The following is a 23,280-nucleotide window of genomic DNA, read 5'->3' as shown; positions in this document are numbered from 1 at the left end:
GAGTGTGGTGAGAATTTGGGGGGGCTTCTGCTGCATGCATCACAAGCTTGGTTAGAGGGAGTCCTGTGACTCTTTCTTCACTGGCCTTAACCAGAAGGGCAGTGACAGGAATGGCTCAGAGGTGGGGGCAGAAGGGACATCCCTGGCCACAGGCTCGAGTGGTTGGCTCTCCTACCCAATGGGTCAGTGATGGTCCCCCATATTTTGGGGCAAGTACTCCAGGCATTTTCCTCCTTCTCACAAACAACGAGGAAAAGGGAAGTTGATAATTAGGATGTCCGAGGGTAGGAGGCTTTATTAGGCTTTTCTTTAAAGTCTCCAAAGCTAAGTCTTCTCGATCTTTCTGAATGACAGGGTCAGGTTTGTCATTTTTAAGTGAAGCATACAATGGTTGAGCTGTAAGAGAGAAGTTTGGAATCTCAGTTTTGACAGTAGACAGCCAGTCCAAGAAAACTTTGTAATTGGCACCTAGTTTTAGGTTTTGGGAAGTTCAGGATGCCATGAAACCCACCTGGATCTAAATGTAGTCCTTGTTCTGAGATCAGGTGCCCTAAGATGAACCTGAGTTTGTGCAAGCTGCAATTTTTCTTTGAAGACTTTATGTCCTTTTAAGGCCAAAAGTTTTAGCAGGTGAATGCTGTCTCCTGTGAAGAGGTTTGAGAAAGGGAGAAGAGAAGCAGAACATATACATATTGTAACCAACAAGAGCCTGCAGAAAACTTTATATCCTCCATATCAGCTTTTAAGGTTTATAAAGAATTAAGGACTGCCTGTGTAACCTCGGGCATTACTGTCCAGGTTTATTACTGTTCTTCCCAAGTGAAAGCAAGAAGATACGGACTATCCTTATGAACTGGAATACTAAAAGTGCACTATATAGAACAATTATAGTGAAGAAGGATTTGCTTTCGGGGTGCCTGGGTGGCTCAGTCGTTAAGCGTCTGCCTTCGGCTCAGGTCATGATCCCAGGGTCCTGGGATCGAGCCCTGCATCCTCCGCGGGAAGCCTGCTTCTCCCTCTCCCACTCCCCCTGCTTGTGTTCCCTCTCTCGCTGTGTCTCTCTCTCTGTCAAATAAGTAAATAAAATCTTTAAAAAAAAAAAAAAAAGGATTTGCTTTCAGTGGGAACAGATGTCAGTGTATGGGGGTTAGGAACAACAGGGCGCCCAGGGATAATGTTACTTATTGCTCCGAGGTCCTGGACTAACCTCCATCCTTGGCCACTGGGTCTTCTCACAGGTAAAATAGGAGCTCCCAGGAACTAGTGCAGGGCATGATAAGGCCCTGAGTCCCGTGGTCTCCTGTTATGGGCTTGATGCCTTAAAGGGCTTCTTTATTTATAGCGTATTCGTTCTGGGGAGAGGTGGTGAGGGATCGGTTTGAATCTTGATGGGAGGCGCGCTGTGAATTCTGCCAATATCAGTTGAGGAATCTGCCCATAAAGAGGGTGGTAGCTGACCCGATGGGGACAAATGAGCAGTGTCCCCAGACTCCCCCATCGTGCCACCAGAGATGGAGCAAATAGAAGATGTTGAAGGGTCATTTAATCCACCTGGTTGGCGATTTTGATTCTAGAATGAGTTCCTTCTTTTGGGAGAAATTCTGGCACGATACTTTTCTAAGAAATCTTGGCCCAGCCAATGAATGGGGTGGAGAAACTAAGGAGAAAAGGGTGGGAATCTCTCAAAGGGCCTAAACAAAAGGGAGTAGGGGCAGAGACAGGAACCTGTTGAGGTTCATGAGAGGCCCCCCACTCTTGGAGCTGGTGTCGTGCTCTCATGCCTGCTGGGCCTGCTTTCCAGGGGTGGTGCTGAGCGCCGGGAATGTAGCTCTGGGGTCAGTAAGACAAAGAGATTCATTCTCAGTCTGGACAGTGGTTTCTCCGAGCCATTTAAGAGGGGGGACTGGGAAGAGTCCCTGTCAGTCGTTGGAGCCCGGGCACTGGGAATTAGGAGGACCCTGGAAAGGCTGGCTAGAGGGCTGAAGGCTTCTGGAATGCTTAAGTTTGTAACAGTCTTTTTTCCAGTGCCCAGGCCCTTTGCACCAATAGCAGAAACCGGGGGGGTTGGGTCTGTTTAGGGGCCTTCATTTGCCAGAGTTGAAAGTTGAGAATTTTAGTTCTTTCTTTCAGGTGACCCTGCTGGGTGTGAGTGAGCTGGTTTGCCAAGCTAGCTAACTCTGGAGTGGACTGGGTTTCCCATTCCATGCTGGTCCTTCCAACTAAAAGATCCTGGTTCCGCCTGTTAGTAAATGTAGAGTTAAAGGCTACCCAGGTGGATTCAGCCTCTTACGGAAGCCCAGAATCTTTAAAGACAGTTTGGAGTTGGTTATAGGAGTTATGACCAAGTTCATCAGGATTTTGTGTGCAAGCCTGAATTTTGTTCCAATCAGCAGGCTTAGGAAAAGCTACTGTAACTGCCCGGTGGAGATTTCCAGTGAGCGTTCTAGAATCTTGCCAAAGTTTTGGGGTTTGTTTCTCTAAATCTTTTAGGATGTTCTCATGGGGCTAGTTTCATCCAGCATTTGGCCTGGTCCTCACCAACAAGCACATGGCCAGACTGATACAAATCTTAGAAACCGGGGTGGTAAGTTGGAATAGCCCTGTTAAATTCTTCAGCGAACATGGATCCTGAGTCACTTCAGGAAACTCTTCAGCTCTGGCTCACAGTCTGGCCTTGGTCCAGGGAACATAAGAGATTTGGGGTTTATTTGGATCCTCAGAAGACGTAACTTTAAAGGGGCAGTCTTCAGGAAAGGGGGGAGTGGGGAGAGTTTCAGAGGAAAAGGGAAGTTCAGGACTGAACACAAGACAGCTGCTGCACGTCCTGAGACATAGAAGACGGGAAGGAAAAAGGCCTCAGAAGCCCTTTTCTCCCTTTGTTTGTTTGCCGCTGTTAGTCTAGAAATTGTATTTTGCAGACAGGCAATTTTAGATTCCTGATAATGTTTGAAAAGCTTCAAAATCCCAAAGTAGGCATCCCATTCAGTTTTGACAAATTTTAGAGCCATGGCTGTCCAATTAATTTTTGAGAAGAGTAAGTCTGGGGATATGGCACGTTCCCTGTAATGGCCATTGGAGTTCTAAGTTACTTTGTGCATGAAGAGGGACCACAGTTTTTAAACATAAACCTGGCTAGGGTCCCAGAAGTCAGAGCACCCTCAAAACATTTTGATGACTGGGATCTCATTTCTTAGAGTTTTGTTTGCTTTTTTTCTAGAGCAAGAAAGAAAAATTCCTAAGCAGTATGAACAGTCTGGTTCTAAAAGGAATCCCAGCAAAGGCCAGCTCTGATCCAGTAGACACAGCCTTGTTCCCAGGAAGCTGGGTGAAAGGCTAGCATGGTTTCAATAGGAGTAGCCTGGTTTATAATAGGAGTTGGACCAAAGGCCAAATGAGCATTCTTATAAAGGGCAAAGGCTTAGAACAGATCCCAAAAACACAGAGCCCAAAATCCAGGAGAAAAATTACCTTCAAATTCTAGGGTTGGTGAGAAAGCAGTGAGCTCAGGTAGCTCTGTGGGTATGGGTACCTATTTGCTCACCAGCCTTGGAATTCTTGGCAGTCTTCTGGATCCCACTTCTAATCACCAAATAATGTTAACCTTAAAAATAAGTTTTTTTACCAGCAAAAATGAGTTTATTTGGGGGCATTAAGCCATGGCCAAACCATAGGCAAGTCCAACAGAGAGGAAGGTGATTTTATGGAGAAGGCAGAAGTTGGAAGGGGTGGCTTTGAGGCAGAGCCTATTGGAGGAAGACACTAGTTCAGGGTGATGGTGGCTTGTCATTGGCTGAGTTGGCAAGGGGAGCAGATTTCTTGTAGGAGCTGCAATGTACATCTTTCCCTTTTGGGGCCTATCACTGATGATTGTTTCCTATTGAGATTCTCCTGTTGGGATCTATAATTGACAATTCTTCCCGTAATTGACTGAGTGGACTTGCTCCCCCTCCGGCTCCCCCTTATAGCCTCCCCTACTTTCTTCCCCACTCCACATTAGTGACGTTTCCCTTTATTAATTTTAACAGGTAATGGGGCTCCTGGGTGGCTCAGTCAGTTGAGCATCTGACTCTTGGTTTCGGCTCAGGTCATGGTTCAGGGTTGTGGGATCGAGCCTTACGTGGGGCTCTGTGCTCAGTGGAATCTTCTCGTCCCTCTCCCTCCCCGTCTGCTCCTCTCCTGCTCTTTGACCTTGCTCTCTCTCAAATAAATAAATAAAATCTTAAAAATTTTTTAAGAGGTACTTAGTACAGTGCCTGGCACGTAGTGAGCACTAGAGAAGTATGCAAAAAGATTTTTTTGGGGGGCGCCTGGGTGGCTCAGTCATTAAGCGTCTGCCTTTGGCTCAGGTCATTGTGCTTCTCCCTCTCCCACTCCGCCTGCTTGTGTTCCCTCTCTGTCTCTCTCTGTCAAATAAATAAATAAAATCTTTTAAAAAAAAAAAAGTTTTTTTTTTTTGTAAATTGAGGTCTTATGCTAGGGAATATGGAGTTTAAAAGATTATCAAGGAAGAAACCCCAATTAAGTACAAAATTGCTTTTCCCAGGTATTCTAAAATACCATCTTCCAAAATATTTAGTGCAGATTAAGAGCCAATTTTGAAGGGAATGAGGGTGCCATGTGTGATTCTGCCCAGGGGCTAGCTGGGGCCTCCTAGATGCTCCTCAAGAATGAAGGCGTCAGGGGCGCCTGGGTGGCTCAGTCGTTAAGCGTCTGCCTTCGGCTCAGGTCATGATCCCAGGGTCCTGGGATCGAGCCCCACACTGGGCTCCCTGCTCAGCGGGAAGCCTGCTTCTCCCTCTTCCACTCCCCGTGCTTGTGTTCCCTCTCTTGCTGTGTCTCTCTCTGCCAAATAAATAAATAAATAAATAATAAGTAAGAAAGAAAGAAGGCGTCATAGAGCAAGTTCTAGGATTGGGCACAGCTGAGTGAGAAGTAGGCTCCTCTGTTCATGTGGAGTGCCTCCTGGTAGGTTCATTATTACTCCATTTTTATTTACCATCTGTTTTTCTCTAGCTAGGTCTTGACTCTGCTAACCGGGATCCCCCTGTGGTTTCGAGCTTGGACCTCAGCAGCACAAGGAAATGTAGCTCAGCGGCTTGTAACGGAAAGCATATGGACAGGTCCACGGCACGGCATTTAGGTGCGTCTGAAACCCATCTTTTTCATTCTGCATTTCACGGTGCAGTTGTGCTGACAGCCCTTTAGTGTTAGAATTCATTTGTGCTTGACCTTGTCCTTTGCACATGTCACCAACAGTCTAAATGCAGTCCTGGGAATAATTAATTGTTCCATTAATGCTAATGATAAGGTAATGGACTGCTTTAGGCCAAATTCCTTGTAAGCAGATTAAAGTAGAAAAGAGGCAAAGTCTTGCCATTTACAGGTAATAATAAGTAGGAAGTAAATATTTTCATTTTCCTTGATATGCTTTTGACTTTTTTTTTTTTTTCAGTAAAAATTTGAGTACTTATTGCCAGTTGAGGTTCCTTGTCTGGTGTCCCAGGTCTGAACCCGGGGGGTAAAGATTGAAGACCTCTTCTCTCTTTTTCAAGCATTCCGCATTATTACTGATATTATTACATTGCATTCCCGGCCCCCCACCCTCTCTCATCCCAAAGCTTGATGGGCATTTTGGTTATTTAAAATTTTTTGCTATTACAAACAATACTGTGATGATTTTTTTGGTATGTATTTTAGGGAGAATACTCATAAGTAAGTTTCTAGCAGTACAATTGTTGGGTATAGTGCTTAAGATTTTTTAGTTTTTTAAATTTTGACAAATTGTCCTGTAGGGAAGCTGCAAGAATTTACACTCCTATTAATAAACATTCTCTCAAACACGTTGTCTTGTCAAAACTAACTTATTCAGTATGGTAGGTATAGAATGTTATGTCAGTGGTACTTTTACTTTTATTTTACTTTTAATTTACAAACAATAAAAGTCACAATTATAAGAGCTTTCGCAAATGCTGAAAGGGGATCATTTAAAAAAATTTTTCATTTTCTAATAGAAAGTCTATACTTCTTAAAAAAAAAACAAAAACAAAAAAACCCACGGAAATTCCAAGAGTTTAAGAGGAAGATCCTTGATCCTACCACCTCATGATACCACTGTGAACATTTGTGGATTTCTTTGACTTTTTTTCTGTGTGCAGTTTTTTTTTTTTCTTAAGCAGGTATCAAATTATATGTAATCCATTCTTTTTTTTTTTAAGATTATTTATTTATTTATTTGACAGAGAGAGACAGCGAGAGAGGGAACACAAGCAAGGGGAGTGGGAGAGGGAGAAGCAGGCTTCCCGCCAGGCAGGGAGCCCGATGTGGGGCTCGATCCCAGGACCCTGGGATCATGACCTGAGCCGAAGGCAGATGCTTAATGACTGAGCCACCCAGGCGTCCCTATGTAATCCATTCTTAAAAGTAATATTTATTAACCACAAGGGAGGTGAGGGGAAGACTGTTCTGTCTGGGGATACCTGCGAACTACATGGTCTCTCAGCTCTCAGAGTTTCAGTTACTGTCTTTATATTTCAATTCGCACCTCTCTTTCTCTACTCTGTTCGTGCACGGAGCTTCTCTCTCAGATCTCTGGTCTTCGGTGGGCGCTTGTCATGTGTCCTGTCACCCCCAGATCAAATTCAGCATGTCCAGACTTTGTTCATTACTTGCCTTGTCAAGCCCGTTTCCTTATTTAAAGGAGATACTCTTGTTCTTTTTTTAGAGGTCCTCTTTGACACCAAATCTTTGATTTTTTTTGTTGTTGTTGTTGTTCTCTTTCAAATCACTCCCTCTGTTCCTTTTTCTCACTGTCCCTTCCACCATCCCAGTTGCCAAGATCCTTACACTTGGATTAACACAGTAGCTTCTTGACCTTCCATCTTGAGATTTTTCAGTGGTGGACTGTTTTTGTTCTCCTTACCTGGCCAGAAACTCATGTTTCATAAAACTGTGTTGAGTTTACGTTGGACTCCTTTGACCCTGCAAGGGGTTTTCGTCCTCCACCTCCCATTGTATGCTGTGGCTAAGCTGTTTTCGTGGCCTAGAGACTTGCCATATTTCTGCCTACCTTGGTCTCCATGGTGGTCTACCACTCAGAACTTTCTGTTCTCCAAGCCTGACCCCCCAAGTCCCACCTCCCCAAATTCATTTCTGACCATTTCGGGCCCTTTTGAGATCCTTTCTCCGAGTGCTCATGCCCAGTTTGATAATTATCATGTCTCTATAATTCACTCCTTGTCCCAGTCCACTGAAATGGCAGATGGCTTCACATGTAATCCATTTCCATCAATGCTGCTGAGACTTGTGGCAGTTTAGGAAACTAGCCAAATGGTTGGTTTATCTCCCCCTCCCCCCCACCCCAGTATAGATCCTAAATAGGAAGTTTACAGAGCTGAGAAAAGAGAAGGCTTGCCAGTTAGTATGTTATCAGGAGCATACAGGTGATAGTTCCCTGTCTGGGTATTCCTAGCGGAGAACACCAGCTCTGCCCAGTGCCAGGAGCCTGCTGACCATGTGCCCAGGTCTGATTGCAGGCACATTTTACAAGTTGATCCGTAGATATGGAGGGACTCGGATAGAAACTGGATTAGACTTTGAGCTGCGAGGAACTGTGTTTTATTGGTGGCTGATTTCCGAGAGGCTGTGTCTGGTAGTTCTGGTGTCTTTGGTTTACAGACTGTCTGCGCTTGACGTCACTGTCCCACTTTCTCATAACTAAACATGTTGTATAAAATGCTCATTGTTGATAGTTCGATCAATAGCAACAAGAGAATTAAATATTTACTGGAAAAAATGGGTACTTTCAAAAACCTATGTAAACACTGATGAGGATCAGGGAGCTTGCATAAGAAGGTAAGTTAGGAAGCTGGTTACTATGGAACAGTTACTATGAAGGGACTCCAAGCACATTAGGTGAGCGCTGGCCTTTTCAGTGGGATGTGTTATAAAATCAGTGTGTTAGTGTTGGATTAAGACCAGCTGTTGATAAATTGCCTAAGTCCTTGGCTGACTTTCTATTTGGTATGGAAAAGTCTCATCAATAAATTTGTCCCGCTCCTTCTAATGATAATTTTTTTTTTTTTAACAAAAATATAGGTATTATTTTGTTTTAGCTTTGTCGTACAAAACCAGATCTTGCAATTCAGTAGTTACAAAGCCCCTCTGGATTTGAGACCCTTGGATGGACCCTGTTCGTTTTATTTAGGTTTCTTGTGCTGGTCCTGAGCTTCCAGTGCAAGAGCCCCTGGCCCCCTGAGGACCTTTCGGCTTGTGCTTGTTGTTAGCATCGGATTTCTGCTTTGGCCTTTCTCACATCTGGCTGCTCCCGCCTTCCAGGGCTGTGAGTGTGAGAAATTAGGTTATGGCACCTGCTCCCTCCATCAGAGTGCAGGCTGCCGAGCTGACGGCGTAACACAGTAATGCACGGTTTGTTCTGATGGCTGGATTAGGATACATGGCCGTGCCTGTGTTGTGTGTGTGTGTTATGTAAAAATCTTAAGTATTAGAACATATTCTTTTGCTGCAGTCTGATCATGATTACCGTGGTTGTGTACTCTGCATAACTTTTCTCTTTTCCTGGTATCTGCTTTCTTTAGACCAGTGCTGTTCCACACAATTATAATGGGAGTCACAGATGTGATTTTCTAGTAGCTAGATTAAGTTAAAACAAAAAGAAGCAGGTACAACTAATTTTAGTAATATATTTTATAATCTAATATATAAAAAGATTATCATTTAACATAATCAGTATAATATTATTGATGAGATATTTTGCTTTTTTCCCCCACAGTAAGTCTTTGGAGTTTTGTGTGTATTTTATACTTACCAGCACATTTCCGGCTGACCACATTTCAAGTGCTCAGTAGTCACGTGGGGCTGGTGGCTCTTATGTTGGGTGGCACAGCTTAAGGCCCACATTGTTGTTCTGTACCACTAAGTAATATGTTTTCAACTTGTAAGCTTTTGGATTTTGGGGTATTTCATAATGTAAGCCACTTCTGTTCATGGGCTGCATAATAGCATGTACTCATCACCAAATGATACTTCTTTCAGCTTCCCTTTCATTTTTTTTTTTTTTCCTGTCAAATTGAGAGGTTTCCCATTGCCTGGAAAATGTTTCTGAACCAGTTCAATAAGTAAATCGATAGGCAGTATTTCTAGATGTTATTTCATTTATTCTCTGGCTTAAGAAGAAAAAAAAAAATTTAATGTACTTTAAATTTATATATATTTTTGTATATATAAATTTTTTAAACTAGTTTTCTATTTTACCCAAGAATCATAAATGTTTTGTAGCTTATAATTTTAAATATATTAGGTTATAATTTTGATGAATTAATATTTATGTTTATATATAATTTAAATATATATTTTATATATATATAAATATTTTAGATTATAGATTATAATACATTGAAGTTTAGGGTCCATTGAATAACTTTTTAATTTTAATTCCAGTATAGTTAAAAATGTTATATTAATTTCAGGTGTACAATATACTGATTCAAGAACTCTGTACATTTCTCAATGCTCCCCTTCTTTAGGGTCCAGTGAATATTTCTCATTTCTTTTAAATAAAGAATTTGATGACCTAGAATAATGTGAAGAAGTACACTACTGTTTTTAGATAAAAACGGCCTTTAGGGGCACCTGGGTGGCTCAGTTGGTTAAGCATCTGCCTTAACCATCAAGCCCCACATTGGGCTCTCTGCTTTTCCCTCTGCCTCAGCCTCCCCCCCGCCCCACTTCTGCTCTTTTTCTCTTGCTCACTCTCTTTCTCTCAAATAAATAAATAAAATCTTAAAAAAACAACCAAAAACACAACAGCCTTTAGAAGTAGTTAGAATACAGGGCTCTGAGGAAATACAGGAAAATCAGGAGTCCCTGAGTACAGTAAGTTTGCAGAACATTGAGAGTGCCTTTCTTCTGACCACACCTTTCGTTTCTTGAGTTACTCAGCTTCTGTCAGCAAATCCTTGGAAATGAGAAACTAAGCATCTCGTTACAGGGATTTGAGTGCTGTACTTTCTCCTCCTAGTTTGTCTTGCCTGTGTATTTAGGCAATGACTTAAGGTTTAAAAATAGGGGCACCTGGCTGGCTCAATCTGTAGATCATGAGATTCTTGATCTTGGGGTTGTGAGTTCGAGTCCCACATTGGATGTGGAGGTTACTTAAAAAAACAAAATCTTTAAAATGATACACTGTAGAAAAGTAAGAGCCAAAAGTCATAATCCTGTCATCTGGATGTAATCACAAAATTGCAAAACACTTCGGCATCGTCCCTCCATTTTCCGTGTGTGTATGTACACACTGTAATGGGGATATCATGTGTGTTTTGTAACCTGCCTTTTCCTCCACTCAGGGATACATGCAGCACATTTCCTTCCTTGTCAGTGAGTTACCAGTTCTGTTACCAGTTTTAAAATCCCCACAATATTCTAAGAATGTATCCACAAATTTTTTTTTTTTTTTGGAGAGAGACCACGTGAGAGCAGGGAGAGGGGCGTGGGGGGGGAACAGGGAGAGAGAGAATTTTTTTAAAGATTTTATTTAAGAGAGAGAGAGCGTGCGCACGAGAGCACGAGTGGAGAGGAATGGCAGAGGGAGAAACAGACTCCCCGCTGAGCAGGGAGCCCAGTGATGTGCTCAATCCCAGGACCCTGGGATCATGACCTGAGCTGAAGGCAGACGTTTAACTGGCTGAGCCGCCCAGGCGCCCCTGGGAGAGAGAGAAAGGATCCTAAGCAGACTCCATGCCCAGTGTGGAGCCTGACAAGGGGCTCGATCTCACAACCCTGAGATCATGACCTGAGCAGAAATCAAGAGTCAGACGCTTAACAGACTGAGCCACCCAGATGCCCCAGAATGTATCCACAATTTAACCAACCAGTTTAGGCACTAATATTTTCCCCTCCAGGTTTGGATTATTTTATGCATTATTTTAGTGAACGTTCTCATAGTGAAAAATTGAGCCTATTTTAATTATTTTGTTAAATTTCCTAAGAGTAGAATTGTTGGGTCAAAGGCTATGTGTATTTTTAGAGCTTTTGATGTTGTTAAATGGCCATCTAGAAATGTTAAGCCAATTATTACTCCCACTAGCAGTTTATCCAAGTGCCTGCCTACTGAAGGAACATTAAACAATTATTCAGTAATCTTAAGATTTGTTGAATGAGTTATAAGCAATGCATTTTAATTTTATTTGTGCTCTTCCAGATTTTTCACATTTTTTATAAGAAAGCTTATACATGACTATACTCTTATCAACAATACAGCGAGGATCACATTAAATTAGAAAATAAAAAGGGAATTTTGACAGTATGAGGAATTCTTACAGCCATGCAGACTACTTTTCAGCATGAGTGGCTAAGGTGTTCTGAGGCCAGTTCACCAGAGAACTGCCTTCCTGACCTGGTGGCTCTCTGGACAAATTTTTAGGTATACCTTCTATTCTCTGAAATCCTATTTCTTTGTTAGCCAAAACTTAGGAACCACGTAGATTTAGAAAAATGTGGATTCCTCATCGTGTGAACTCAAGAAGAGTGTATGTTTGAACAACGAGGGATTCTTGGTATGAATTGTGGTTGTTGCTTTGGAGGGAACAGCAAAGGGAAGTGTGTGATTTGATTTGGATTTTGAAGGGTCTGGGAAGGATTTTCTGAGGAATTGGTAATTTAAAACAGAGATCTGAAATGTGAATAGGGAATTCTCCATATGTTACATCCTTCCAGGTGGAGAGGACAGCCTCCAGCCTTCATTCAGCAATGCCTGCCATTTTGAAGGCCACACCAGTCTGTGACTCGACCCTCCCCTTACCTTTTTGCCTTCATCTAGCAACTTCTTGACTATTCCTAATGTTCCTCAAGAACGTTGGCTCCTGTTTTGCTTCTTTTCTTTCCACTGTGTCTTCTAACATAGTTTTTGAGTTGTTGGTTCTGCAGGCCTCTGAACCTCACCCTCCCTTCACGGGATCTTTTCTGGGAGTTTTACTTCCAGTTACTTCAGCTCTCCTGAGCCTTGCCCTCTCCCATATGACACTTGTGGAATCTCTGCACACATCCTGTCCTTCCCCAGTCTCATTCGTTCTCTACTGGTTCTTGTTCTCTTCAGGCATTTTGGTATTCTCTGGCTTCCTCTTCCCTCCCTCGCCCTTTGTACCCGCTTGTGGGTACCACAGGGAGTCATGTGACTGACCTCTTACATTTTGATTTCCTCACTGAACTGTCTGGGTGACTTACCAGCCTTCTTCAGTGGCACAGTCTTGTTTTTTAATTTTTCCGTGTTTTTTGTCCCGTTACACTGGCTGGAGAGAAACCAGGTATCAAAGTGACTTTCTCCATCACCCATTTACAAGTTCTGGGCTCCACCAGACCTTTGACTTTTTTTTTCTTCCCCTTATTAAGTGAGTCCTTTCACTCCTCTTTCCTCCAGTGCCCTCCGCCTCTCCTCTCCACCATGACTTCCACGTCTTAGTTCATTAAGAAAACAAGTCGTCAGATAGATGCTCCCTCAACTTCCTGCCCTCCTCCCTCATCGAGCATTGAGAAACAGTGGCTATCTGTATGCATCTCTGCCCACTCTCTTCCACAGAGGGTATGAGGCAACCCTGCAGATGGTCTATGTGGAACTGTTTTCACACATCCTCGAAATTTTCCTGCCAGGGCTACGGGAGAACCGCTTCCTGCTCCCTGTGGCATCGTTAGGACTTCTTCCTTTTTTTTTTTTCTTTTTAAAGATTTTATTTATTTATTTGACAGAGACACAGCGAGAGAGGGAACAGAAGCAGAGGGAGTGGGAGAGGGAGAAGCAGGCTTCCCACGGAGCACAGAGCCCGATGCGGGGCTCGATCCCAGGACCCTGGGATCATGACCTGAGCCGAAGGCAGACGCTTAACGACTGAGCCACCCAGGCGCCCCTATTTTCACTTTTGTATTACATGTTTATATACCCGTAAACACACATTCAGTATTGACTGCATGATTTAAAACCTTAAGTAAGAGATCTCTTGCGGTCTGTGTTCTGTAGCCTGCTTGCTCATTCAGGAATGTTCTCAAGGCATGTTGACCGAAGTGGCTAGATAGAGTTCATTCCTTTTAAGTGCTCTCTTTTAATTCTGTTTAAGCATCAGAACTTATATATTCTGTTGATGTGTTGGTTGTGTTCTGTTAAAAACAGGGTCAAGATGCTGAGAAGTGGCATTGCTGGGTCACAGTGCACACACATCTACAACCTACTACATGCCACCAAATTGTTTTGCCAAGTGTTTGAACCAATTTACATCTCTGGCAACAGGGTGGGAAAATTACTGTTTATCCACAGTCCTGCCAACAGTTGGCATTATTAATCTCTTTCATACTGGCTTTATCTGATGGGTGTGGAATGACCTCTCATTAACAGGGATACGCCACAGTTGGTTTACCCATTCACTAGCTAAAGGTGAATGATTGCAGGTTTTGGCTGATGTAAATAAAGCCACCATACACATTTATGTGCAGGTGTTTGATTGAACATAAGTTTTCATTCCTCTGGGTAGATAGCTAGAAGTACTGTTGCTGGGTCATAGGGTAAGTTTATCTTTTAACTTTATAAGAAATGGCCAAAATGTTTTTCCAAAGTGTTTGTGCCATTTTACATACTGACCAGGAGTGTATGATAGTTCCCGTTGCTCTGTGTTCTTATCAGCACTTGGTGTGTCATCTTAGCAGTTTTAATTTTTGTTTTAGCCATTCTAATAAGTATGTCATATATTTTTTAACACAAAGAATTAAATTCTAAAAACTGGATATTTTATGGGGCGCCTGGGTGGCTCAGTTGTTCAGCGTCTGCCTTCGCCTCAGGTCATGATCCCAGGGTTCTGGGATCGAGCCCCGCATCGGGCTCCCTGCTCGGCGGGAAGCCTGCTTCTCCCTCTCCACTCTCCCTGCTTGTGTTCCCTCTCTCACTGTGTCTCTCTCTGTCAAATAAATAAATAAAATCTTTAAAAACAAAACAAAAAAAACCGGTATTTTAAAAGGACTTGAAGTAATAGATTTTTGCTCTCCGTGGTCTTGAATTATTTTTTTTCTCCTTTAATTCAGAAGCGGAGCATTGTGTTAGAATAACCAAATAGTGATAAAAGGTGGTATAGTACAGTGCAACATTTGCAGGCTGCTGCTAGAAAATCTGGTAAAGGTGTTTTTCTTGTTGCTGTCAGCAAAGCTCTTTAAGTTATGGAATCTTTGATTTACTGATTGGACTTTTTCTTTTTTTTTTTTTTGGTTTTATTTCTGGAAAATATGTATTAAAACTTTACAGTGAAGAGTATGCAGTCCCCATTTTAATGACCTCATCCACTTACTTGTGATTTTCCCCGCCTCCGGGCCTTGAATAAGATTTAATTTGAGAGTGCTTGTTCCATTTCGAAAAACAGAAGGTGCCGAAGCCGCAGATGTAGGCCAGCAGCCTCACTTACAGAGCAAGACGTTTGAGGCCCCCGAGTTAATGACTCCAGCACTTGTACCACCGTGCGAGTGTACCGGGCTTCTGGGCTCCCCGTGAAGGGCTCCTTCCCCTGATCCTGGTGTTTGCTGCGTGGTGCTGACCAGGCTGGGCTGTAAGGGAGATCTTGGGTTTGGGGGATACAGTCTTCACAATGGATTTGCTTTGAGAGTTGGATAAACTCGATTTTACTTTCAGTGCGAGAGTTCTGGCATGTGCTGTCAGCACACATTCTGAGCTGTGCTTTGAGACCATGAACAAGTGGCCAGCCTTTAAATGTCAGAGAAGCGAATTTAAGGTGAACAGTGAATTAATTCACTCATTTCACCCAGATGTTTACCCTTTACCATGATGCTTCCCTTTGAAGGAAAAATAGCACTCATCACCATTCATCCAGGTTTGAAGTACGTACTGTTCCGTTCCCTTTTGAGAATGTAGTCATTGGGCTTATTCCAAAATGTGTTGTCTTGCCAGATTGTGTCTCTACATGTTTTGTTTTGTTTGTTTGTTTTAAAGAGTATAGTTCAGGCAGTTCTAATATAGAAGAAAATGGAAATAGTAGCTTTTTTCTCTTATGTAATCTGGCTCCTTTTTTCTTACTTTGTTCACCATTGTTAGCATACTGATTTATTAATATGGCTCAAGATGGTTCTTGCAGCCAGTGGGGAGGAGAGGGTGTACTTCCACTCACATCCCGTGGGCCAAAGCTTAGTTATGTGGCCATGTCTAGCTGCAGGGGAGGCTCGTTGCCTGAATTCTGTTGGTCGTGTGCCCAGCCTAAAATCAAGGGTTTTAATTTTTTAAATTTTTTGTTTGTTTTTTTTTTTTAAAGATTTTGTCAGAGAGAGAGAGAGAGAGCACGCACATGCACAAGCACGGGGAGTGGCAGGCAGAGGGAGACAGGCTTCCCACCGAGCAGGGAGCCTGACATGGGACTCAATCCCAGGACCCTGGGATCATGACCTGAGCCAAAGGCAGACGCTTAACCGACTGAGCCACCCAGGCATCCCAGTCAAATGTTTTTATAGTAACAGTTAATTGAGTGACAAAGGACTCTTGGAGAAACCTGCTGGTTTCTGACACTTCTGATGAAATAGAGAAGTTGCCACACAAATCAGAACAATGCATAGTTGGAAATAAGTTATATATGAAATGTATTTTAATTCTGTTTACTTTTCTATGTTTGAAATTGTCTAAAATAGTTTTTTAAATAGTTCTGTATTTTCCAATTTACTTTACCGAGTGCTAGTTAAATGTTATAACACTAGGGGGTGCTGTTAGTCAATGCATTTGCTGTTTGTGTTTCTAGACCTATTCTTCCCCCCACCTTGGCTTATTACAGAATCAGAGCAGTTTTTGTCCAGCTGATGATAATTCTAAACCTTCTTTGTTGTTTTACTCAGTTTTTCAACATTTTTCAGCATTGAAATGTCTATATATAACATTTTTTTGGAAAGACAGAAATAATCACCACATATAAGGGTATTTCTCAAAACAGTTTAGATTTTGTCCTTAAAAGGAAAGCATAAACTAGAGATTGCATTAGTCAAATTACATATTTTTAAATGCGTAATTATTTCTGAAGAGTTACATATTTTTTTTTTTTTTTTTTAGTATTTGCCTTAAGTTTAGCCTTTTAGTTGTCTTGCATCATTTTTTGGTCCTAAATTTACTAACCTTATAGGTATTAAGATTTGAACTGCTTCTAATTTGTCCCTTAATACAATGGGAGGGGCTTAAACTTAAAATCAGATGAACGGGGGCGCCTGGGTGGCTCAGTCGTCAAGTGTCTGCCTTCCGCTCAGGTCATGATCCCAGGGTCCTGGGATCAAGCCCCGCATCGGGCTCCCTGCTCTGCGGGAAGCCTGCTTCTCCCTCTCCCACTCCCCCTGTTTGTGTCCCACTCCCCCTATTTGTGTTCCCTCTCTCGCTGTGTCTCTGTCAAATAAATAAATAAAATCTTTAAAAAAAAAAATCAGATGAACGCAAAGAAGAAATACTCAGAATCCCGATTTACAGAAATGATCACTGTAAAGTAATTGGTGTATTGCCATCTACTTTCTTAGCGTACTTGTCCATGTGTGTATACAATACTTCACAAAAGAGGGGGAATTAATATGAGTTAATGCTATGCCAGGGATGTTTTTTTCTGTGTTCATTCTGTAACTCCCTACCTTTCTGAAGTATCTTATTCTAGGTTTGTAAACTCATTTTCTAAGTTAGACCCATTACCTATAAATAATTATTTTGTCTTTCATTTTCCAGTATTTAGCACTTTATTTAAAGATTTTATTTATTCATTTGAGAGAGAGATCACGAGCAGAGGGGAAGAGTAGAGGGAGAAGCAGACTACCCGCTGAGTAGGGAGCCCGAGATCACGACTTGAGCCAAAGGCAGGCGCTTAACCGACTGAGCCACCCAGACGGTGCACCGCACCCTCCCCCCCCCAACACACACTTTAAAACCTTTTTCTTATTGTAGTAGTTAGGACACTCTTCTATATTGGAGGCTATCAGACTCCTGTTCCTGGCTTTCATGGGCACCTCTTGGGGTTTTTCAGGGCAAGAATCTCATTAGCTATGGCATGAGATGGGGATTCTTTTTGAGGACCTTTTTTCTTCTGTGTTGAATGTGCTAAAAGTTTTATTGGAAAATTGATGCTGAGTTTTGTCCCATGCCTTTTTGGTTTTTGTTTATCTTACAGGCTTTCTTCTACCCACTGATGTGAGTTGTAATACTGGTTTTTTTTCCTTTTCTCTGTCAAGTTTATGATCAGGATGATGCTAGATTTCTAAAATGGTTGATAGGCTTGTTTTTCTTCTCCAGTGCTCTGGAGCTGAGTAGCCTAGGAAGTTCTGTTCCTTAGTGCTTGCAGACGTTTGCCTGGGAAGCTACCTGGGCCCATGTAATTTTGAATGGAAGGTTTCTATCTGCCTTGGCTTTGGGAGGCTTGTTAAGAACCTTCTTGGATGTATTTATCCAATTTATTTATTTATTTTTTGCTTTTCTAGCCAGTTTTTTTCTCTCATTTCTTGTCCTTTAGGGTATTTTATTACTTATTCTTTTTTGTTGTAAGGGTGTTTTTACAGTTTCAGATTCATCTTTGACCCAATGGTTATTTGGGAGAGAGGTTGAAAATTTTGAAGTTGTTATGACTTTGTTGGTTAGTAATTCTTTTGATCTCTTGTGGCATTATGGTCAGGCAGTGAGAAATAATAAATGCTCCTTTTTGTGGGGGGTTGAACTTTTCATTTGGCATGATGGCCAGTTTTCACAAATGCTCTTTAACCAGTGAAAGTAAAGCTCTATTTTCTGTGGGGTGCACAGTTTGGTACCTATTATGTTAGCCTTATTCATTATATTGGTCACATTTTCTCATCAATAAAAAATAAAACTCACATGGAGACTGAGCCTGTGCCCCTGTCCCTCCACCCTCTTGTCCCCATCTTCTTGGAGACAGTTAGGTACTTTTATGAACTGTCGGTCCTTTCTTCCATATTGTTAGCTGTATGGACTTTATATCAGTGAAATAATGTTTGGAACATAAAAATTGACGTGATATTTCCGTTGCGAATTTTTTACTTTAGCAATGTAAACTTACCCTCTTTTCTCCCTTTTAATACTTCTGGCGTGATTTCATGGTGTCTGATATTTAAAAAATAATGAGGCAGCATTAGTGCTTTATTTTTGTTTCACTTTGTTTAAGGTGTATTTTTGGGCATTGACATTTATATTCTGATGCACCTGAGAATACTTTGAATTTAACTCATTTATAGGTTTAGTTTGTGTTTTAGTCTGTAATCTGTTTCAAATTTTAATAGTGGTTTCCTTTTAAAAACTAAAAAACAAACAAAAAAACCAACCTCCAAAACAAAACAAAAAAACAACCCAGTTTTTCTAGTAGTTATCGCAAAGATCTAATGGTGTTTTAGAAGTCCTACCTGTTTGGGAGATGGGTTTGAGCATTATCTTATTGCCTGTCTTTAATCTTTAATAATGTAGTCTTGCTGGATCTGCTTTATTGTTATTAGTTACATTTTTCACATAATCTAGCATATGCTTAGAGAATAATCTGACATATGCGTTCAGTTTTATGATCAGGTTTATCTTCATTATTTAGTTTTGTCCTGACCTTGATGGTTTTGATTGGCACATGTGATTAGCAGCCCTGCGTATTATGGGCCTCTCTGAATTTTGCCTCTTAGGCCGTTGGAATAATAGCCTCAACCTCCCCCTCCCCCCTTCTGAGCCTCTGCATATCTGAGGTTGCATTTTTTTGGCTTTCCCACATGAAGGGCAGCTTGTCTGGGTATAAAATTCTTTTAAAAAAACCTTTTCTTCAGTTCTCTGTCTTCATTTTCTGTAGACTTCTGGCATTTTCATGCTGCCTTGGAAAATCCTGGGGTTCATCTTAATTATTGCTATTACTTGAGTAACCCAAACACTTTCTCCTTCTCCCTGGATGTTTCTACAACTTCTTCTTCCTGTAGTTAAATTATTTTGCCAAAATGTGTCCAAGAACAGGTTTCTTTTCTCCGATTTTGCGTGAATCTGGCGTGCCTTTGTAATGTCTCTAATTTTTCTTAATCTCAGAATAGTTGGTTTCTACTCTATATCTTTTTTACATCTTTAAGCCTGTTCCATTCGTTCTTTATGAAACAGTTTTATTGAGCTAGAATTCACACACCACACCGTTCTCCCGTTTAACCTGTGTGGTGCGTCAGCTTCCAGGGAATCACACTTGTGTAACCGTCACCGTCAAGTTTGGAACATTTTCTTCATCCCATAAAGAAATCCCAAACTCATTAACAGTCGCTCCCCATTCCTGTCCCCCATCTCCACCCCAGCCCCATGCAACCACTAATCTGCTTTCTGTCTCTCTGGATTTGCCCGATCTGGACATTTCATGTAAACGGAGTCCTACGGCATGACTGGCTTCTTTGTTCTTCTTACGTCTAGTCAAGGAGCACTGGTTATTCATGTCTTGGTTTTGCTCTTTGCTTTTGTCCCTCCAGGGTTTTCATCTGGGAACTGTTACTGCCTTTCTGGACTTTTCCTTGTCTCTCCGTGTTTCCCAAACTTGTCCTCCACCCATTAGTTTTCTGCTGTTTCCTTGGGTTTTCACTTCTCTCTGTTGCTTCTTTACCACCCCCAGCTTGTTCTCTCTTGGTCTCAGTCCGTTTTCTTCATGTAATTGTGTGATCCCATTTCCCTTTTTTAAAAATAGCAACTGTTTGTTTTTTAATTCTTTTTTGTTCCAAATTGAAATTTTCTTTTGGTTCCTGCAGTTTAACCTTTTTGAGGTTAGAGTCTTCACAGAACAGCCTGAGGACGGTTCTTGTGTTCAGGATACAGAGACTGGATTCTTTTTCCCATAGGCCACATGCTGGGTTTTTCCTCTTAGCTCACTTTGGAGTGAGGGGCCTTCTGGTCTACCTGAGGCATTGGGTATGTCCCATGTGACCCGTGCTCTGGGGACTTGTGAGGATGAAGCTCCTGCTCCTGAACAGGTAAAGCTCTTGGCTCCCAGCTTTCTCCCCGCTTCGACTGCAGCTTCTACTCCAGTCAGCTGGCATCTTTCTCTTGTGCCCACCACTGACTTCCCAAAGATGATTCATGAATGAGTAACTGTCAGAGCTGCTCTCCTCCAGGCTGTCCTGTCTCTTCCTCTGCCTTTATCACCTCTTCCAGGAGGTACTGTGCTGCTGGTAGATGTCCCTTCTGCCTGCCTGTTTCTCACCTGAACCCTGTGGTCCCCTTGCGGTGCTGGGGAGAGGGAGGCAGCTTCTTGCCCTCTCACGGCACATCCCAGGGGAGCAGGTGCCTGCTGCCCGGGTTTCTGGCAGGCCCTGGCCTGGACTAGAAAGTCCTGACTAGAAAGGACGAAGTCTGACGACAGCTGTGGCTTCTTCCCTCCTCTTGGTGCTAGATTGTCAGCATGGGTTTGCCTTCCTGAGTGTTTCTGTGGGCACTTCCACTCTTCAGTGGGGCCTCTGTGGCTGGGACCTGCGTGCCAGAGGCCACACACAGCCCCGCTGGCTCTCAATACTGCAGTTAGTTGTTGCTTTTCCTGTCATTTCAATGAGCAGATCATGCTTTGAGATCATGCTTCTGCGTTACTAGAAAGTCTCCAAAGTCGGAGTTTCTCCGTGCTGTCGCAATACATCTCAAAGATCTTAATCTTTGAAAGTCTTTGGGCTTTGAAAACAATTGTTTTTGGGGCCCCCAATTGGGGAAATGTTTTTGGGCCCCCGGCTGGGGAAATGAAACATTACCAGGAAGTATGAACCCCCCCCGCCCCCCGCTGTCACCGAGCTTGGAAGCAGTGTGGGTGGACTCGTTCATCTGAACAGGAGTGTTTGGAAAGATAGGTTTAATTTCCCTTATTTGTGTGGGTTTGAGAAATGTAATCCCAGCAACTGCTTGGTTTCCACAATAGAATATCCACCATGCCACGTGAAACCTGTGACAGACTGACGGTGAGCAGACCATACCAGAAGCATGTAGTAACCGTTTGTAACCAGGTGGTGGCTGTTGTGTAATTTCTGACTAGATGGTATGGTTATACAATTTTGGTGAGCCTGTGTGGGTTATAAAAGGCGAAATTCCTTCAGCACCTAAAACGGCTCCTGCTGAGCATCAGGACGATCCCAGCCCAGCACAAATGTCAGCACAGAGTTGGGTTGTTGGGTGGGTTGGACACTGATGAACGAGTGTTTTTTGTGGATAGGGTAAGATTTCTCTCTGCAGGTAAGACCATTTCTTGGTAAATTAGCTCTGCTTTGGGGAATTAGTGTCTGTGTGTCTGTCTGTGTCTGTGTGTGCATCTGGTGCCGTGGGGGTCTGTTTCTGCACGCACGTTCTGTGACTGTGTGCGCTCCGGTCTGTGGCTGTGGCTGGTTTTCTGCAAATACATAGCTCCGTCTGCGTGTGTCTCTGTAGGTGGGTGAGGAGCCTGTGGCTCAAGTTCGCCCAGCTGCGTTACTAGAAAGTCTCCAAAGTCGGAGTTTCTCTGCGCTGTCACTATTTAAATAACCAAATGTTAGTGTTTATGCAACTCGTAGAATTAGAAGGCAGTGCCCTTCATTAAACATGTGAGAAAGAATGACCTTAAAACCTGATCTGCAATAATTGAAATGCCACATGTGCTGTTTTTCAGGTGCTCTTTTACCTTACTTTCTGAGTGAGGTCCAGTCCTGGGTCATCCAAGACTTTGTGTGTTCTTTTATGCAGAATTTTAGGGCCTCAGAGAAAAGTAAGGAACCCAGATTAAACTTCATGGAGAGCTGGAGTCTTTTATAGCTGAATACATTAATTTTTTAATCCTTTAAGGTTTGGGGATTATGAAAATGTTAGGTTCAGACACTAAAGAAAGCTGTACATCTGTGGCATAGGATTCTAAGCGATTGCAGTCTCTGTATTGAATGGATTTTTTTTTTTTTTTTTTTAAAGATTTTATTTATTTGACAGAGAGAAAGCCAGCCAGAGAGGGAACACAAGCAGGGGGAGTGGGAGAGGGAGAAGCAGGCTTCCTGCGGAGCAGGGTGCCTGATATGGGGCTCGATCCCAGGACCCTGGGATCATGACCTGAGCCGAAGGCAGACGCTTAACGACTGAGCCACCCAGGCGCCCCTGGATTTTTTTTTTTTTTTTAAGTTTTATTTATGTAAGTACTCTCTACACCCAACATGGGGCTCGAACTCACGACCTGGAGATCAAGAGTTGCTCACTCTTCCGACTGAGCCAGCCAGGTGCCCCTGAATGGCTATGTTTTTTTAATGAATCAGGAAGAACATGTTCCTTTGCAGGAAAAGAAAAAAACAACCCCAGCTATATAACTTACTCCCAGGTACTATTTTTGTTTGTTGACTGTCAGGGAACAGGCTCCCATTTATTGAAGGTCAGGGAGAGCCTATTATTTGGATCACTGTGTACTTGGGGTTAACTTGGAGAAGAATTACAGCGTCCAGCCCCAGGTAATTGCAGTGCAGTTTAGGCGAACCGACTGTTCAGTTCTCAGGTAATCCATCAGGGCAGGTGGAATTTCAGAGCGCCCTCTTCCTTATCTTGGGCAAGTGTTTGAGGAGGAGGAGATGGAACTCTTGGTAGAGCGGGGGTTGGGTGAGGAGAGAAAGAGATATTGCAGAAGAGATTTGCCAATGGCACAGACCGTAGGAAGGAAGCAGCAGGTAGTGGAGGGCACTCAGGAAGTGTGCTGAAGTCCAGCAAAACCCAGCAGGTATAGTTGGCAGTTAGGAAACGAGGGAACGAGGGAGCTTGACCTCTCTCCGCAGGTGAGACAAGGATGTTTGGCTTTGACACTGAGGGCAGGAAGAACTGATAAGAACATTCCAGAGAGGAATGGGATGGTCTAAAGAGTAGTTCAGAGTGAGGGCTGATAAGTACGTGGGGCTTGAGGCGATGGGGTGAACGATCATTGGGAATGCTTCTGCTGTGCTTTTTCCAGCAGAGGCAGCTGGGCAGAGTAGCTGGAGGTGACCCACTACCCTCCCGAGGCTCCTCCTGTGGGAGGGGAGGAGGCGCAAGTCCTCACTTGTGCTGGAAACGGAGGGTGGAGCGGGAGCTGGAGCAGTACCGGGGGGGGGGGGGGGGGGGGGGGGGGGTGGGGCATGGGGTTAGCAGGGTACAGCCGTCCCTGGAAGCTACCTGAACACTCAGGTTTGTCTTTGTACTGGGAACTGGGAAAGGGGCGGGGGAGAGAGCAAATGACAAAGGTCATTTGGAGCTGTGCAGGAGGAGGAAGCTTTCTTTCCATTCCTGGAGAGAAACTGGGGGGCTTTATC

At 43.0% G+C, this 23,280-nt stretch overlaps 1 protein-coding gene across 3 annotated transcripts in view; it reads left to right on the top strand.

Moving 5' to 3' along the window:
- Window positions 1-23,280, top strand: part of SLC23A2 (solute carrier family 23 member 2) — a 134,904-nt gene that overhangs the window by 22,081 nt on the left and 89,543 nt on the right. Inside the window, exon 2 of one of the 3 annotated variants that reach the window (XM_032419974.1) lies at window positions 5,014-5,140. The exons of 1 other annotated variant lie outside the window; for it this stretch is intronic. The gene's annotated coding sequence lies outside the window, so the exon portion shown is untranslated. The remainder of the gene's footprint in view (window positions 1-5,013; window positions 5,141-23,280) is intronic. One more of the 3 variants, XM_032419976.1, reaches the window with a different exon arrangement.

Source organism: Phoca vitulina, unplaced genomic scaffold (assembly GCF_004348235.1).
Source record: "Phoca vitulina isolate PV1807 unplaced genomic scaffold, GSC_HSeal_1.0 scaffold22, whole genome shotgun sequence".
Classification (NCBI taxonomy): domain Eukaryota; kingdom Metazoa; phylum Chordata; class Mammalia; order Carnivora; family Phocidae; genus Phoca; species Phoca vitulina.
The sequence above is the reverse complement of the archived record's forward strand: the minus strand, read 5'-3'. Positions and strand labels throughout refer to the sequence as shown.